This window comes from Salvelinus namaycush, chromosome 23, assembly GCF_016432855.1.
Source record: "Salvelinus namaycush isolate Seneca chromosome 23, SaNama_1.0, whole genome shotgun sequence".
NCBI lineage: Eukaryota > Metazoa > Chordata > Actinopteri > Salmoniformes > Salmonidae > Salvelinus > Salvelinus namaycush.
The window spans coordinates 26,736,857-26,755,612 of NC_052329.1; the positions used below are offsets into that span (position 1 = coordinate 26,736,857).

Here is an 18,756-nt window from a genome sequence, read left to right on the forward strand (position 1 = left end):
CAATAAAGCCTGTTGAATTGAATTAATGCCATTAATCATGATTGACAACACGGTGTGCTGGCGCCAGCCAGTTGCAGACGTAGTCTGTATCCATAGTCTAAGAAGGTCATCATCTCTCCCCACTACACTGGCTCTTGTCCTGCAGAGCTGTGTGCTCATCACTGTGTCCTTGTGATTTGTCTGGGCCTGGAGAGAGTCCCTCTGGAGGATGGGAGGAAAGCGGATTAGCGAGTGTCAGAGAGAGCCTCTGTCATACTGCCAAGACACAGTCACTCTGCCAGGACAGGCTTTAACTGAGGGACCCACTACGAAGACAGTAACTGACCCCAATGCAGCAGTAAACAGCCCCTCCACTTCTTCTCAGAGGACACCATGTCTTTGGGATTAGAGACTGATAAAAGGACTAGGAGATGGGCTGGGGCTACAATATGAGGTTTGGAGCAGGGGCTAGGAGACTAGGCTGGGGCTAGGAGAGAAGGCTGGGTCTAGGAGATGAGGCTGGGGCTAGGGCTAGGAGAGAAGGCTGGGGGTAGGAGAGAAGGCTGGGGCTAGGAGATGAGGCTGAGGCTGGAGCTAGGAGAGAAGGCTGGAGCTAGGAGAGAAGGCTGGGGGTAGGAGAGAAGGCTGTGGCTAGGAGATGAGGCTGAGGCTGGAGCTAGGAGAGAAGGCTGGGGCTAGGAGAGAAGGCTGGGGGTAGGAGAGAAGGCTGGGGCTAGGAGATGAGGCTGAGACTGGAGCTAGGAGAGAAGGCTGGGGCTAGGAGATGAGGCTGGGCGCTAGGGATAGGAGATAAGGCTGGGGCTAGGAGATGAGGCTGGGAGCAGGGGCTAGGAGACGAGTCTGGGGCTAGGACATGAGGCAGGGAGCTGGGGCAAGGAGAGAAGGCTGGGGCCAGGAGAGGAGTCTGGGCCTAGGAGATGAGTCTGGGGCTAGGAGATGAGGCTGGGAGCTGGGGGGTTAGGATATACAGTCTCTAGTTGATTGCTGACTTCCTCAGAAGATGACCTTGAATTAGCCTATCCTCTGTCTGTCTCTCTGCCTCTCCAATTCTGCTGCTGCCTTATATAATTTTCCCTTTCGACTACCTGACTGGTAGGATATCAGAGGAACAAGGTTCACCTGGAGATGGTAAAGGAGAATCTACACTACTGAGACACAGACGCCCCAGGACCACCATAGTGTATGATATAATGATGGTATTGCACAGTAGAGGAGCAATTTATCTACATTTTGACACATTTGGCTTTTTATGTTAGCACTCCTTCACACCTCCTGATGTGTGTCCATATCCTTATAAACCTGTGTGTATGTGTGTTCCAGTGCCACCCTCCTGGTGTTCCTCGTTGACCTGTTGAAGAGCTCGGTGGCGATGCAGGAACAGATGCTGGGAGGGAAAGGATTCCTTGTAATCGGGTTTCTGCTGGAGAAGGTAGAAACTCTAACCTAAACCATAAAGCACACTGGAGATAAGGCTCTTTGTCATCTTCCATAGTTTTGAATGTATGTACTGCTTTGCTTTGATGTTGTGTCTATATGGGTTTTTAATGATCCAATCATTTCAATCAATCAATCAAAATCAATCAATTAAATCAATACATCATACCTTGTACCTCAAATGGCACGCTATTCCCCATATAGTGCACTACATTTGACCAAATCTACAGGGTTTGGTTTGGCCTAATAGAGCTCTGGTCAAAAGGTAGTGCACTATATAGGGAGTAGAGTGCATTTTAAGTTGACCCGTTCTTACTTTCTATGGTGTGCCAGGCAACAGCTGATGACAGTTATTTATAGATTGATATCTTTCAACCAATGTCCCTTAATACTCTGTAGTTCAAAAGCCTCTTTGCTCCTCACTCTCAGTCAAAGGATATCAGAAAAGGACCAGAATTAGATCCATGGTTCTGAAACAGACAGGGACACAACAGGGCATCAGCCAGTCAGACGGACTCTGTAATGCTGTTTGAAACATGGAGCCCAGTAGCCCTCGGACTGATAAGATCAAACTACAGATAAAAGAACAGAGCAGAGAGGCACGGAGGTGAGGAAGAGATTTGGAAGAAGAATCCACTTTGTGTTTTGAAGGGTATGTAGTCTCACTGCTTCCCCAGCCAGCCGCTGTCAGGCTGTGGCCAAAATGGCATCCTATTCCCAACATAGTGTACTTATTTTGACCAGAGCCCTATGGGGCCTCTTTGGACGCAGACAGACTGTCATGTAGCATCCTGACATCTATCCATCAGAGTCCAGCAGAGCCCAGATCTCAGGGCCAGGAACAGGTGGCTGTAACAGGGGCCAGACGGGGGAAGCACTTTATCCCTCTCTCTCTGTCTCTGTCTCTCTCTCTCTCCTCTCCCTCCCGCTGCCAACTCTCCCACACTCACACCATCCTACCATCTGGTTTAGATCTGTTTATACCACAGCTAGAATATTAGGAGAGACTACCTGTACCTGGTCAGGAGACATTTTGACAGACAACAATAATAACAGAAAGACTCTTGGATGCTCAGTCAAATGCTCTCAAACTTTGCTTTTTTGGTGAAATGTCTATACATCCCAGTTGATTACTTCAAAATGGTGAAATTCCTCGATGGCACTGCCCATGCTAAAACAGGCAAGTGAACCCTCTATTCAACTCTATGGTTGGCTTATTATATTATTGATTGATTGATTGGTTGACTTGGTTGATTGATTGATTGAGTATCCAGTGGTCTGACCATTCCCTGTGCCTCCAGTCCTCCAGGGTCCACATCACACGTGCTGTCCTGGAACAGTTCCTGTCCTTCGCTAAGTACCTGGATGGGTTAACCCATGGAGCACCACTCCTCAAACAGCTCTGTGACCACATCCTGTTCAACGCAGCCATCTGGATACACACCCCCGCCAAGGTAAGCCCTGCCCGACACCCCCGCCATGGTAAGCTCCATCCCCACACAATCTGGTTCCATGGTAACCCACCTGAGTTCTGACTCACTGAAGACTGTTTAGAGCATTACTCACTTCTACCATGATCCATTATGTAAGACAACAGGGTCCTGATATTAGTGGATATTTTCTCCTCTGTATTGAAGACTGCAGCACTGACTCAGGTTTACTGCCAGCTGTCACAATCAGCTCCTCAACCCTGAGAAGTATTGGAAGTTAAAGAGTGAAAACACATAATTACCCGTGGATGAGGCGGATCAGAGGAGCTGTGCTGGAGAGAGAGAGAGAGAGAGAGAGAGAGAGAGAGAGAGAGAGAGAGAGAGAGAGAGAGAGAGAGAGAGAGAGAGAGAGAGAGAGAGAGAGAGAGAGAGAGAGAGAGAGAGAGAGAGAGAGAGAGAGAGAGAGAGAGAGAGAGAGAGAGAGAGAGAGAGAGAGAGAGAGAGAGAGAGAGAGAGAGAGAGAGAGAGAGAGAGAGAGAGAGAGAGAGAGAGAGAGAGAGAGAGAGAGAGAGAGAGAGAGAGATTTTAGATATCTCCTCTCCGTTAGATGGAATAAAAACTGTAGAGGGACTGTGTAGGATTATTGTCCAGTCTATTGCTAATTACAGAGGCTGTATTAATGAGCCTGAACAGAGTGGAGAGAGAGGAGAGGGGGGTGATGAGAGGAGGCTGTTATAGTGTGTTCTAATGAGTGTGATGTATGGTGAGCCACAGCAGCATGTCTCGCTCTCTGTTCTACACCTGCATGGAGGGTGATGGGCTCAGCTCAGCTTGAACCTCTTTAATTCAGTTCACAGCCTTAATTGAATACCTTGAGCAGCCTGGAGTGAGTTATAAATGATTACCTGATAGCGATATTCATGTAGAATCACTGGGTATAGGTTCATGGTTTGTTTGTGTGTGTGTGTGCGCGCATTCATGCGTGTGTGTACTCTCCCCTCAGGTCCAGCTCTCTCTGTACACATACCTGTCTGCAGAGTTTATCGGCACGGCAACCATCTACAACACCATCCGTCGTATTGGGACTGTGCTGCAGCTGATGCACAGTCTGAAGTACTACTACTGGACCTGCAACCCTGAGGCCAGCAGTGGCATTACACCTAAAGGACTGGGTAAACACACACACGCAAAAGTAGTGCACTATGTAAGGAATAGGGTGCCATTCGGACGTAACCACAGGAGAGAAGTGCAGTTTATTCCACAGAGGAAGTAGATGTGTATTAACTGTGTAATGAATAGTTGATGCAGCAGCTTAGCCTCTATTGACAGAGTTCACATGATTAGTGATTTCTCATGAAGCCCAGAAAACAACAAATACCATGACCATTAATCAGCAGTAGGCTGGAGAATGTTGCCAGAGCTACAGACTAGTCCTATATGAAATATTGAGCATAGCTACAGTACAGATCTATGTGAAGTAGGATACTGAGTGTGTTTGTCTGTGGTAGGGAGAGTTATATATAGACAGCTCTGGAACGTTCTTCTACATTTCTATTCTGATCTGGGGAGGGTTTGGACATTCTGGGTAGTTTTGTTTTTCTGTTTTTACTGATGTTGATGAATAATAGATATTGTGTTATAGATTGCTTGTTTTGGTTGTTCTTACTAACGTCATGGCCTGTTTTGCTTTAGTATGTGTTGCAAAAACAGTGAGTCAATACTAGTGTATAAGATATTTGTTGAGGTTAGTAGCCATGTTCTGTTTGTTGAGGTTAGTAGACATGTTCTGTTTGTTGAGGTTAGTAGCTATGTTCTGTTTGTTGAGGTTAGTAGCCATGTTCTGTTTGTTGAGGTTAGTAGCCATGTTCTGTTTGTTGAGGTTAGTAGCCATGTTCTGTTTGTTGAGGTTAGTAGCCATGTTCTGTTTGTTGAGGTTAGTAGCCATGTTCTGTTTGTTGAGGTTAGTAGCTATGTTCTGTTTGTTGAGGTTAGTAGCCATGTTCTGTTTGTTGAGGTTAGTAGCCATGTTCTGTTTGTTGAGGTTAGTAGCCATGTTCTGTTTGTTGAGGTTAGTAGCCATGTTCTGTTTGTTGAGGTTAGTAGCTATGTTCTGTTTGTTGAGGTTAGTAGCCATGTTCTGTTTGTTGAGGTTAGTAGCCATGTTCTGTTTGTTGAGGTTAGTAGCCATGTTCTGTTTGTTGAGGTTAGTAGCCATGTTCTGTTTGTTGAGGTTAGTAGCCATGTTCTGTTTGTTGAGGTTCGTAGAACCTGGAGGTTACGTTATGATCCTTCTATTTCCATTAGATCTGCTTTTCCTTTGTCTCGGAGCACTGTGGTGTTGCCTGTAGATAGGGAGAGAGGGAATGGGGGGGAGAGGGAGAGAGATAAAGGGAAAGGTAGATAGGGAGAGAGGGAATGGGGGGGAGAGGGAGAGAGATAAAGGGAAAGGGAGATAGGGAGAGAGCTAGTAGATAATCAAGTGTTCAATTATAAGAACAAAGAGATGGTGGTTGGAACGGAGCTGCTGCTGCAGGTACACTCTGGCTACAACCCAAATGGCACCCTATTCCCTATATAGTCCATTACTTTTGACCAGGGCCCTTAGGTAAAAAGTAGTGGACTATGTAGGGAATGTAGGTAATAAGGTGCCATTTGGGACGCAGGAACACTTTGTCTTTGGAAATGTTGCTGCATTTTTCTCTGGGAGTCTGTAAATAGAGAGCCATCAAATTAAACCAATGCATCAATCTCTCACACACAGCCACTGCAGTGCAGGCTCAATTTCTCTCAATCCCTAACATGTGCTCGCACACACACAAACTCTCTCTCTCTCTCGCCCTTGCACTCTCTCTCTCGTTCTCGCTCTCTTGCTCTGTCTCTCTCTGAGTTATTCTGTTAGACACACAGTCTGTTGGTCCTGCTCCTCTTATGTAGTCACATCCTCTGAAGTCACATTTCTAATTTCAGGTCACACTCCCAGCGTCTGGAACTGATCCATTTGGATAGGAGCCGTAACAATATTTTCTAAATTCCAAATGGCACCCTATTCCCTACGTAGTGCACTACTTTGACCAGAGCCCTATAGGGCACTATAAGGATTAGGGTGCCATTTTGGACACAAACAATATTGTCTCATCTTGCACATGGCTGAGAACCTGTGTATCCTCACAAAACATAGAGTATTGATCAACCCTGTGAAATATTATCCAAAGCTATTACTGCCTGCTTTATCTGAACCAAGCCAAGGGTGAAAGTAAAATTAGTTCAATTTCCTAAGTCTCTATAATAGGATGTGTGTAGGAAGCACGCTGTCATGATTGCTATGGATTAATTACCAGTCGAGTCACACTGACTCACTGTAGCGAGGAGGAGAAAGTGGATTTCTGCATTAATAACACAAACATAAATCATTTATCAATAAAGTGAACCTTATCCTCCTCCTGCCCAATACGCTCGGGGCAGGTTGACTGAACCAACCAATGAGAGCCTGAGGATCAACAGTCCATGAATGTAATTGGTTGTGATTAAGTTGGATGCAGCATGTGGATGCAGCTGTGTTGTTAAGGATGCTGTTATCTAGCGACATGTTCTGTCCCTGTACTGTGTTCTCAGATGGCTTTCTATTAATCAGTCTGACAAGGAGCTGAGGGAGCCTGTGTTGAAGGGTTCCATTGATTTCTGAGGGGAAACAGGACAGTCAGATGTTGTGTTACATTGTGTCTGACAGCAGAGGACTATCCTCACTCTGGGAGATACATTCTCATATGTCTTGTGTAAATGAAAGCTTGGTGTTATTGATCTCTCTGTGGCAGAAACCTGTCCACGTACACTATATGTAGAACAGTATGTTGACAACCTTTCAAATGAGTGGATTCGGCTATATCAGCCACAACCGTTGCTGACAGATGTATAAAATCCAGCACACAGCCATGCAATCTCCATAGACAAACATTGGCAGTAGAATGGCCTTACTGAAGAGCTCAGTAACTTTCAATGTGGCACCGTCATAGGATGCCACCTTTCCAACAAGTCAGTTGGTGCCAAATTTCTGCCCTGGTAGAGCTGCCCCGGTCAACTGTAAGTGCTGTTATTGTGAAGTGGAAACATGTAGGAGCATCAACGGCTCAGCCTCGAAGTGGTAGGCCACACAAGCTCACAGAACGGGACCACCGAGTCCTGAGCACAGTGCTGGGCTGCAGCTGTAGTCAATAACCAGCCGTCTGTAACGTGTCATATCTCATATCTGGTCAGTCATCTGGGTTTGGCAGTGACTTGTACTGCGCTCTGTAGATTTCTGATAGCGATGGATTGTCTCTGAGATGTGAAGTCAACATCAGACGTGTGTGTGTGTATGTGTGTGTGCACGTTACTGATCCCAGTGATTCGGTCTGTGTTTGTCCTCAGATGGTCCAAGGCCCACCCAGCAGGAGATCATCTCTCTCAGGGCTTTCATGTTGCTGTTCCTCAAACAACTCATCCTCAAGGTACTGCACACACACGCACACACACACACACACACATGCGTGCACACACACACACACACACACACACACACACACACACACACACACACACACACACACACACACACACACACACACACACACACACACACACACACACACACACACACACACACAGCTCAAACAGCAATTAACTTCCAATCTGTTCCTGCAGAGAGTCTGGTTCCTCATCAGAAGTGTTTAAACTTTACATCACTGTTAACAACAACAGGAGACTGGGGAACAAACACTGAACGTGCTGCAATATTATAGTCATCTCACAAACCAGCATTTGTCAACTGGTTCCAAAATGAGAATTATTATCCGTCAACAAAATAGCTCATGCCTACGTTTATCTCCTGGATACTGGCATACAAACACTCTGGCGTTAGCTACAGAATATAGCAGACCTGCCAGTGATCATTAAGCAATCTAAGGCAGTTTCCCATCTGTTTCTGTTACTAGTAGGAACACATTGTTTCTTTGGTCAGTGTGAAAACGTGTGTGTAATTTCTTAGGACCGAGGCGTGAAGGAGGATGAGCTGCAGAGTATCCTGAACTACCTGCTAACCATGCATGAGGTGAGTTTCAAGTCCCCATGGTTCTGTACTGTTAAAAAAATAAAATCATGTTTTACCATTATTTAACTTGGCAAGTTAGTTAAGAACAAATTCTTCATTACAATGACATCCTATCCTGGCCAAACCCTGAATACACTGGGCCAATTTTGCACCTCCTTCCCAATCACGGCCGGATGTGATTTAGCCTGGTTTCGAACCAGGGACTCTTGTGTCTTAGACCACTGCACCACTCAGGAGCTGTAGTTGTATAGGGTTGAGAGATCTGTCCATTGATGATGCTCTACTGTATGGAGCTATAATCTCTCTATCTCTCTCCCTGTCTCCCTTTCTCTATCCCTCTCCATCTCTCACCCCCCCCTCTCTCCCTTTCTCTATCCCTCCCTCTCTCTTTCTTTCTTTTTCCCATTCCCCTGTCTCTCTCTCTCTCTCTCTCTCTCTCTCTCTCTCTCTCTCTCTCTCTCTCTCTCTCTCTCTGTCTCTCTCTCTCTCTCTCTCTCTAGGATGATAATATCCATGATGTTCTTCAGCTGGTAGTGGCTCTGATGTCAGAACACCCAGCTTCCATGATTCCAGCTTTCGACCAGAGGAACGGCATACGGTACACACACACACGCACACGCACACGCACACACACACACACACACACACACACACACACACACACACACACACACACACACACACACACACACACACACACACACACACACACACACACACACACACACACACAGCCCTTGGGGAACAAAGCCCCCTTGCTGTTGATGCACAAAATGCATGTAATAACATCACATCTCTAACACTGGAGCCAGTGTTGTGAATCTACATGATACCTGTTGAATAATTCACATATTCTGTAAGAAGAAATCTACATAGAAATGTTATGATATTAACATATTCATTTTTATTTCAGACACTGATGATCAAACATACTGTATGCCCTGTGTATTCTATGAAATATACATGTATATCAGCCACTGACTCCTGCGGAGTTCTCAGAATCTTCACTGCAGGAAATGGAATGGCTCAGTTTTGATCAGGAAAATAATTTAGTCGTCACTCCGACACACAGACTCTCAGCACAGACAGGGAGGTCTTTCCCTGCACACCCGACTAGTTCAGCCTGGTTTCATTGTCTGCGTCCCACCACTCCATTCCCTTTATAGTGCACTATGACCAGAGCCCATAGGGGACACAATCATTAACATGTCTACATGTGACTCATATGTCTCCTGTCCTGTTCCAGGGTGATGTACAAGCTGCTGGCCTCGAAGACTGAGAGCATCAGAGTCCAGTCCCTCAAAGTCCTAGGATACTTTCTCAAACACCTGGGACACAAGTGAGTTATTATCCCTCCCTCCCTCCCTCCCTCCCTCCCTCCCTCCCTCCCTCCCTCCATGAAAGACTGTCCCCAAGAGAGGTCTGGATCTATGAAAGACATTATCTTATTCTCTTCTCCCCTCTTCTGTTCTCCCCTCTTCTCTTCTCCCTTCTTCTCTTCTTCTGTTCTCCCCTCTTCTCTTCTTCTCTTAAAATAAGTATTGTCTGAAGCGTAAATCTGTCATCCAGGGACTTCTAACAGGGTTACTGTGTGTGTGTGTGTTTCTGTCCACAGAAGGAAGGTTGAGATCATGCACACACACAGTCTCTTCACTCTCTTGGGGGAGAGGCTGATGCTTCACACTAATACTGTGTCAGTGACCATCTACAACGCGCTGTACGAGGTACATTCTTCTCTCTAACTTCTCTATAACTACACACACACACACACTTCTTCTTCAGGGATCTCTCGTAGTCGAGTATGATTTCCCTCCAGGTGTCACGGCTCCGGGTTGCGTTGTGAGTCTGGCTGGCCATGGGTCCTGAGATGGCTGAACAGGCCAATCCGTGACCTGTAGATCTTGTGGCAGTGGGGTCAGGGATGGTTATAGCCTCGTGCTGATAATCTCCTATAACCTCATTATGTCCACCCCACTGTCCTGTTAGAAGCAGAGACTACCTTGGTACATCCCCTATTCCCTATTTAGTGATTGTCTGTGTTCTTCCCATCAGATCCTGACAGAGCAGGTGTGTACCCAGGTCGTCCACAAACCCCACCCTGAACCAGACTCTACAATCAAGATACAGAACCCCAGTAAGTCTGTCTGCTATCCCTCTGAATGTTATTGTAGTCAAGTCAAACTTTCTTTAAAGTGCAGACTTAGCAAAGTCGTGTGTGTGTGTGTGTGTGTGTGTGTGTGTGTGTGTGTGTGTGTGTGTGTGTGTGTGTGTGTGTGTGTGTGTGTTCCAGTGATCCTTAAGGTAGTAGCGACCCTGTTGAAGAGCTCGTCCCCCAGTGTTGAGCTGATGGAGGTTCGACGTCTCTTCCTCTCAGACATGATCAAACTGTTCAGCAACAGCCGCGAAAACCGACGGTGCGGACACGCATGGACATGCACGCAAGCTCGCACACACACACACACACACACACACACACACACACACACACACACACACACACACACACACACACACACACACACACACACACACACACACACACACACACACACACACACACACACACACACACACACACACACACACACACACACACATACTATTACATAGTTAGTAGTAGTATATATTATTGTTCTAGGTGTCTGCTGCAGTGTTCAGTATGGCAGGACTGGATGTTCAGTCTGGGCTATATCAACCCTAAAAACCCAGAGGAACAGAAGATGATGGAGATGGTCTATAGCCTCTTCAGGATCCTGCTCTACCATGCCATCAAGTATGAGTGGGGAGGTTGGAGGGTCTGGGTGGATACACTCTCCATCGCTCACTCCAAGGTAAGACTCAGTGGCTGTCTGCGTCCCAAATGGCATATAGTGCACTACTTTTGATAGGTTATTGATCATGTCTCTCCCTCTCTATATGGTAACCTACACGAGGCACATATGGAGTACCTGGCTGAGATGAGCTTGATTATTAATTATAGGTGATTCATTCTAGATAATATTATTGATAATGTTTGTTCTATACTGTAGGTAACATATGAGGCCCATAAGGAGTACCTGGCTAAGATGTATGAGGACTACCAGCGTCAGGAAGAGGAGAACATTAAGAAGGGGAGGAAGGGTCTGGTCAGCACCATCTCAGGCCTGCAGGACCTCCAGGCCGGGGGCATCCAGGGGAACATGGAGATCAGAGAGATAGACTCCCAGACACAGACCCCGGAGAGCGAGGCCGACTACCCCGAGACCCCCGGCCACCCCCGGAACACACTGTCAGAGGGGAAGACAAGGGAGGAGGGGGGGCTCGGGGGGACAGGGAGGACGGGGTCAGGGGTCAGAGTGGAGGTTCATGACCTGTTGGTGGACATCAAGGCTGAAAAGGTATGGTGTCTCCATCTGTTTTCATAGTTTTTACAGGTGATGAATTTAGCAGATGCTCTTATCCAGAGCAACTTCCAGTCAGTGCATTCAACTAAGTTTAGTTGGAAAAAAACACCACATATCACAGTTCTTGCAAGTAGACTCTTAAAATCAATCAGTCAGTCAGTTAATCAATCAATCCATCAATCAGCTAATCAATCAATCCATCCCTCTCCCCAGGTGGAAGCCACAGAGGTGAAGCTGGATGACCTGGACCTGTCTCCAGAGCCGCTGGGCGTGACAGTGGGTGTGGCTGGGGGTGTTGTCTCTGAGGACAGGGGCGGGACGTTGGTCCAGGTGGACTCCCTATTGGACAACGTTTACTGTGCTGCTGTAGAGAAGCTGAGCAGCAGCGCTGCAAGTGGAGTACTGGTCCCTAACGCAACTGTCGCCGTCGCGCCCGACAACCACAACACTGGTCCCCTCATCACCCTTGCTGATGACGACAAGGACAGTCTCCCAAGCAACAGCAGCTTCCTGTTTGGCCAGGTTAGTTCATCTTTATTTTCTTCTGCTTGTGTTTTGTTATGTGCAAGTTAACTAAACAGAACTGAACTCAACAGGAAGAGCCCCTGGTCCTGCCAAGTCCTGGTTCTAACCCTGATCCAGACCCCGAGTCCCCTTTGCCCCTGGGCCACAGCCATGACCTGGGCCTGCTGGACCACATGACTGGCAGCTCTGAGCTGGGGACCGTCGGCATGGTCGGCACGGTCAGTCCTGGTGGTCCGATCAGCAGCATCCTGGAGGAGGAGAGGTTGAAGCTCCAGACCACCCTGGGTGACGTCACCTCCATGCCCAGGGAAGAGGCCTGCTCTAAGGGGTCAGAGTTCACAGAGACCAGGGTTGGAGCTAGGGCTGGAGGGTCTGGGTTGTCGGAGGCGGGCGAGCCCTTGGCTGGTGGGAAAGGTAGTGGGTCAGATGCAGTCAGGAACACCTCAGACACAGAGAGGTCAGACGAAGGAAAGGAGGTTAAGAAGATACAGACCACTGCTACTACACAGGTTAGTTAAGTTGCAAGACCTCCCTCCCTCTTGTCCTCTCTTCCTCCTCTCTCCGACTTCCCTTTGTCCCTCCTCTCTCCCTCCTGTTAGTGAGTCTGATGCAAGGAAGGATGAGAGGAGGAGGACAGAGGACTAAAAGACTATTAATAGAGTCTCTGCTGTTATGTAATGACTCATTTTAATTTACACACTGCTTTATACACTGTGAATTACAGTTTTGTGTGTGTGTGTGTGTGTGTGTGTGTGTGTGTGTGTGTGTGTGTGTGTGTGTGTGTGTGTGTGTGTGTGTGTGTGTGTGTGTGTGTGTGTGTGTGTGTGTGTGTGTCAGTCCCTTCATAGTCGTACAGCAGCCCAGTTAGAGCGTGACCTGCGTGTGGACCTGGGCTTCAGAGGGATGCCCATGACAGAGGAGCAGCGCCGCCAGTTCAGCCCTGGCCCTCGCACCACCATGTTCCGCATCCCAGAGTTCAAATGGTCGCCCATGCACCAGCGCCTCCTCACCGACCTGCTGTTGGCCCTGGAGACAGACGTCCACATCTGGAGGAGGTGAGGGGACCGAGATATTGAGGACATGTCCCTAATCACACCATAGTCCATATGTAGTGCACTACTTTGTATCAAAGCCCAATGCCCCTCTGTAGTGCACTATTTCTGACCACTTTGGGCTTCCACAAAGGACATGCAGTAGAATGTTACATTAACATTTTGATCATTTAGCAGATGCTCTTACAGTCAGTGCATTCAACTAAGTTAGGTAAGACATCCGAATATCACATTAATTGAGAGTAAAACAAGAGTTACAGTATATCCTGCAGCCAGGGTTTCTAACTAGCCTTACTGTGGCTGATTATTCACCACGTATCCCTGACCTGACCTAAGACCTGACCTATGCTTAACATTGTGTGACATGCTACTGCATCCTAATTAAATTAACTGTAATCCAGTTCTCTCCCTCTCTCTTTCTGCCTCCCTGCAGCCATTCAACCAAATCCGTCATGGATTTTGTCAACAGCAATGAGAACATCATCTTTGTCCACAACACCATCCACCTCCTCTCTCAGATGGTAGACAACATCATCATCGCCTGTGGAGGGATCCTTCCTCTGCTCTCCGCTGCCACCTCTCCTTCTGTAAGTCATTCAGTCAGTCTTTCTACTACCTGTCCGTCTGTAAGTCAGTCAGTCACTTTCTACCACCTGTCCTTCTGTAAATCAGTCAGTCAGCTTCTCTGCCACCTCTCCTTCTGTAAGCCATTCAGCCTCTCTGTGGTGCCACACTACCATCTAGTGGTGGCTATTAGGAACTGCATGTTTATGTCTTAATTAATGATCGGTCTCAGAAATAGGACTAGTTGATTGTCTTTATTGATTGTAGCCGTTTTCTTTTGCTCAGCTTCATTCTGCTAATGAGAATTTTACTTTGTCAGAGTCGTTTAAGTTGGTGATGGTTTCCTCTGTGTGTTTTGCTTATGTGTGTTAAGGATTGTATGTGCTTTACCTGCTGGTTGAATCTGTTGATTTGAATCATCTGTTGTGATTTTTTCTTCTGTTTGTTTGTGTGCATGGCCAGAGTACCCAGGTTAGTGCATATGCTGTAAGTTTTATTTTCTTTCTAAACAGTTATTCTCTCAGGTACAATATTTAGTATTTCTGTGTCTTGAGTGTATATGATTGTCCCCTCTTCCCCATCCCCTGTCCCCTGAACCCCTGCGTTGTGAGCAGGCTGAGTTAGAGAACATGGAGGTGACCCAGGGCATGTCTTCAGAGACGGCTGTGTCCTTCCTGTCTCGGCTCATGGCCATGGTGGACGTTCTGGTGTTCGCCAGCTCTCTCAACTTCTCTGAGATAGAGGCTGAGAAGAACATGTCCTCTGGAGGTCTGATGAGACAGTGTCTACGACTGGGTAAGAGTCTGTGTGTGCCTGCGTGCGCGTGAGCTTGTCACACACATTAACTGTCATGTTCGATGATTCATGAGATCAGTAAATGCCGTGGTAAAATCATTTCACTATCATTTCAATAATTCCAGTATTCCATGAAATTCTTTGATGTGGTCAACCTAGCTAATTAATTTTCTAAATGCACTGCTATTAGATAATAAATGTGCTTTGGTGAGTCATGATTTTCATAAATGGTGTGTGTCTGCTGTAGTGGTTGGTAGTTCAGTCAGGTAGCTTGTCTGTGTAAAGGCCAGACTTTTGAAGCTAGCTCTGAAGTAACTCAGAACAAATCCACGCTCACCACACACACATACGCACACACATAGGAGCTGATCGTGGACTACAGGAAAAGGCGGGCCGAACAGGCCGCCATTAACATCGACGGGGCTGTAGTGGAACGGGTCGAGAGTTTCAAGTTCCTTGGCGTCCACATCACCAACGAACTATCATGGTCCAAACATTCCAAGACAGTCTTGAAGAGGGCACGACAAAACCCTTTCCTTCTCAGGAGACTGAAAAGTTTTGCCATGGGTCCCCAGATCCTCAAAAGGTTCTACATCTGCACCATCGAGAGCATCCTGACTGGTTGCATCACCGCCTGGTATGGCAACTGCTCGGCATCTGACCGGAAGGCGCTACAGAGGGTAGTGCGAACAGCCCAGTACATCACTGGGGCCAAGCTCCCTGCCATCCAGGACCTATACAATAGGCGGTGTCAGAGGAAAGCCCATAAAATTGTCAGAGACTGTTTTCTCTGCTACCACACGGCAAGCGGTACCAGGGCACCAAGTCTAGGACCAAAAAGCTCCTCAACAGCTTCTACCCCCAAGCCATAAGACTGCTGAACAATTAATAAAATCTCCACCGGACAAATTACATTTACCCCCTCTCCCTTTTGTACACTGCTGCTACTCACTGTTTATTATCTATGCATAGTCACTTCACCTCCACCTACATGTACAAATTACCTCAACTAACCTGTACCCCCGCACACTGACTCGGTACCGGTGCCCCCTGTATATAAACATTTTCTTAACTCTTTCTTGAACTGTACTGTTGGTTAAGGGCTTGGAAGTAAGCATTTAGGTCCCCACCGGTAAGGTCTGCACTTAAAGTTTGATTTGATTTGGAACACACAGCTTATGTTTTACTATACCGGTGGAGACCTAACATTTATTTCCATTCAAAATCCTATTTTCCCTAACCCTAACCCTAACCCTAAACCTAACCTCAACCCTAGCCCTATCCTTAACCCCTAAACCTAACCCCCAACCATGATTCTAACCCTAATTGTAACCATAACCCTAAACCTAACCCCTAAGCCTAAAATAGACTTTGTCGACAAGGGAGAATTTTCCACACACACACACACACACACACACACACACACACACACACACACACACACACACACACACACACACACACACACACACACACACACACACACACACACACACACACACACACACACACACACTCTCACTATCATCATCTGTAGTGTGAAATTTGTCTGGCTGTTTGTTTCACCATGACTCTGGCCTGGTAGCTTGGAATTAACAGTGATCAGACAAGCAGGTAGCCTAGTGGTTAGAGCGTTGGGCCAGTAACCGAAAGGTTACTAGATTGAATCCCTGAGCTGACAAGGTAAAAATCTGTCATTCTGCCCCTGAACAAGGCAGTTAACCCACTGTTCCTAGGCCGTCATTGTAAATAAGAATTTGTTCTGAACTGACTTGCCTAGTTAAATAAAGGTTTAAAAAATAAAAAAAATAAAAAATAATTAATGCGTTTCAAGATGCAGCTTCTGATACCCTGTCTGTCTGTCTGTCTCTCCTCCCAGTGTGTTGTGTAGCAGTGAGGAACTGTCTGGATGTTAGACAGAGACAGAGGGACAGAGGGACCAACAGTAAAAGCCAGGACAACCTGTATGGTGCAGCATCTGCCAACAAGGTAGGTCCTCACCTAACCTCATAATTAAAAAATACATATTAAGTTGGTAATAATGGTACAGTTGATGGGTGGCTGTGACACCGGACGTACTGGAACTATAAGTGGGGGGTGTGTGGAAGATCATTAAGTGTGACACGCAATGTAATATGGATGCTACGATAGCGGCTAAGTAAACAGATTGTTACACGGCCGCTATGATGTCAGACTCCCTTAGTCTCCTCACTTTAGATCTCCTACAGCAGAAAATGTCTCAGTAACTTTCTCCCATCCAGGACCCTGACAGACTTCTACAGGACGTTGATATCAATCGTCTGAGAGCTGTCGTGTTCCGGGATGTGGTGAGTATGACTGTGTGTGTGTGTGCTGGTGCGTGTGTAACATGTTTGTGTGCGTATGATTGTGTAACACGTATATGTGTCCCCACCAGGATGACAGCAAGCAGGCTCAGTTCCTGGCCCTGGCGGTGGTCTACTTCATATCTGTCCTCATGGTGTCAAAGTACAGGGACATCCTGGAACCACAGAGAGAGACCAACAGGATGATCAGCCAATCAGCATACAGCATTCGCCACGAGATCAACTCATCTACCAGCACAGGTGCATGCTTTTGTTATTCAACTCCCATCCTCTCAGCTCTCTGATTAATTCATGTGATCCACTAATTGCACTGTGCAGAATTAAACATGGAAACAGGAATGGAAGTGGAGAGGGGAGAGGGGAAGGGAGCGTGGGTGTAGGAAAGTTGTACATGCAGCCCTGGTCTCTGTGGTATGAACAGTAACATCCCACTGGGCACACACTGAGAGAGAGCAAGCAAGACATAGAGAGATAGATTGAGAGAGAGCGTAAAAGAAAGAGAGAAAAACAGAGAGATGCTGAGGGTTTGGGGCATTGTGAGGCTTGTTCTATTGCCAGCCGTCTGTCGTTGTCCATTAGCCAGTCAATCAGCCAGGAGGGTGGGATCAGAGAGGCTTCTGGGAAGGACACTTCACCGCCATCATAAATAATATCACCAGGAAGAGAGTTTCAGATGTCTGTCTATCTGGGATGGAAGTTAGAAGAGGATAAACGAGGAAGTTAGATGGGGAGAGCTTGTTCGACATCAACTGCATTGGAATCAGCAACTGCCAACTGGCTGATCTACGACTCACCTTGCATCTTAAATGACTACTCATTATTATTTGTAGATCGGTCAGTCAATCACAATTAACCCACAATGCATCACATATTTGATGCTCTGGAACACTATGTGTGTGAGCCCACCCAGTGTCCTTGTGTCCTGACTGTGTGTGTGTGTGTGTGTGTGTGTGTGTGTGCGTGCGTGCGTGCGTGTGTTCCAGAGACCCCCCTGGCGTACCCTGACCAAAGTAAGGAGCCCCCCACCCCTGTAGAGGAGCTCCACATAGAGAGAGGCTGTCTGCCGCACACTGACTCTGGCATTGGAGAGGAACAGGTTGCCCATCTCGATACTAGACTGTGTTCTCTTTTTTCGCTCTATTAGAGTAGATTGGAGTTGTATTATAATGTGTATTTGTGCATAAACCCAGGAAGAGTACAGGTACAAGAGTACATAAGTAAACTAACCTCCCCCCCCCCCCCCCCCCCCCCCGCCTCCAGATGGCCAGTGTGTTAAACGGGGCAGACTTGGACACTTCAGGACCTGGGCGAGCTGACGCCATGTCCTCCCTGCTCGGCAGCCTCTCCTCTGGGGAGAAGCATAGCCAAGAGTCCCTCTTGGAGCCGCCTGGCCTGGAGGTCCTAAGGACCACCTCCTCCATCTCCTCCATCAGCCAATCAAACATCAACGTACGAAAAATCCTGAAGAGCTTAGTGGCTGGGCCTGTAGAGGGGGTGGAACCTGGACCAGAGCCCCTCCCCTACCCTGATCTTGCCGTACAGAGAGAGACCCATTCCCCCATGCTGCCCATGCAGTTCCACTCCTTTGACAGGTACGGTACACACACACACAACCATGCAGTTCCACTCTTTGTACTGGAGGCTACTCTGTTATGCATGTCTTATACAGTAAGAGTCAAAAGTTTGGACACACCTACTCAATCAAAGGTTTTTCTTTATTTTTACTATGTTCTACATTATAGAATAATAGTGAAGACATCACAACTATGAAATAACACCAATGGATGTGTTGGGATGAGTTGGACCGCAGAGTGAAGGAAAAGCAGCCAACAAGTGCTCAGCATATGTAGGAACTCCTTCAAGGAAAAAGCATTCCTCATGAAGCAGGTTGAGAGAATGCCAAGAGTGTGCAAAGCTGTCATCAAGGCAAAGGGTGGCTATTTGAAGACTCTCAAATATAAAATAGATTTTGATTTGTTTAACACTTTTTTGGTTACTACATGATTCCATATGTGTTATTTCATAGTTTTGATGTCTTCACTATTATTAGTAAAAATAGTAAAAATAAATAGTAAAAATAAAGAAAAACCCTTGGATAAGTAGGTGTGTCCAGACTTTTGACTGGTACTATACATGTTTGACAAC

The 18,756-nt window shown here is 46.8% G+C and overlaps 1 pseudogene; it reads left to right on the forward strand.

Moving 5' to 3' along the window:
- The window catches only part of LOC120018583, a 300,249-nt pseudogene that overhangs the window by 80,600 nt on the left and 200,893 nt on the right, over nt 1–18,756 (forward strand).